Genomic DNA, 476 nt, shown 5'->3' on the forward strand with positions numbered 1-476 from the left:
AAATTCTCTGACTTGTCACAATAAGAAACATCTTCCATTGGAACAAAGATCTCAGTACCAGTGCGAAGAGTGCGGACGTTCCTTCTACAACAAAGAAACCTTAAGGTAAAACCTATTGACGTTCCTTCTACAACAAAGAAACCTTAAGGTAAAACCTATTGACGTACCTTCTACAACAAAGAAACCTTAAGGTAAAACCTATTGGCGTTCCTTCTACAACAAAGAAACCTTAAGGTAAAGTAAAACCTATTGCATGTCAGGACTAGGGGGACGGGGGGTGGCGAACCAAACGCAGTATTATAGCCAGGAACATTTGTGTTTACAGATATCATATGAACACAATTCATTTGAAGCTCAAGTTTGAGTGCGAGATATGTCAGAGGAAAATGGGGACCAAAAAACACTTGCGGTTACATATGAGGACGCACACGAATGAGAGGCCGGCTGTATGTTCTGTGTGCGGCAAGAGTTTCCGG

The 476-nt window shown here is 41.8% G+C and overlaps 1 long non-coding RNA gene across 1 annotated transcript; it reads left to right on the forward strand.

Annotated features, from left to right (window-relative positions):
• On the forward strand, nt 1-383 carry LOC113473633. Its single transcript, XR_003395560.1, has 2 exons — nt 1-105; nt 326-383. It is a non-coding gene; the product is annotated as an uncharacterized LOC113473633 (long non-coding RNA).
• The last annotated feature ends 93 nt before the right edge of the window (nt 384-476 follow it).

Source organism: Diaphorina citri, unplaced genomic scaffold (genome assembly GCF_000475195.1).
Source record: "Diaphorina citri unplaced genomic scaffold, Diaci psyllid genome assembly version 1.1 scaffold51751, whole genome shotgun sequence".
NCBI classification, from domain to species: domain Eukaryota; kingdom Metazoa; phylum Arthropoda; class Insecta; order Hemiptera; family Psyllidae; genus Diaphorina; species Diaphorina citri.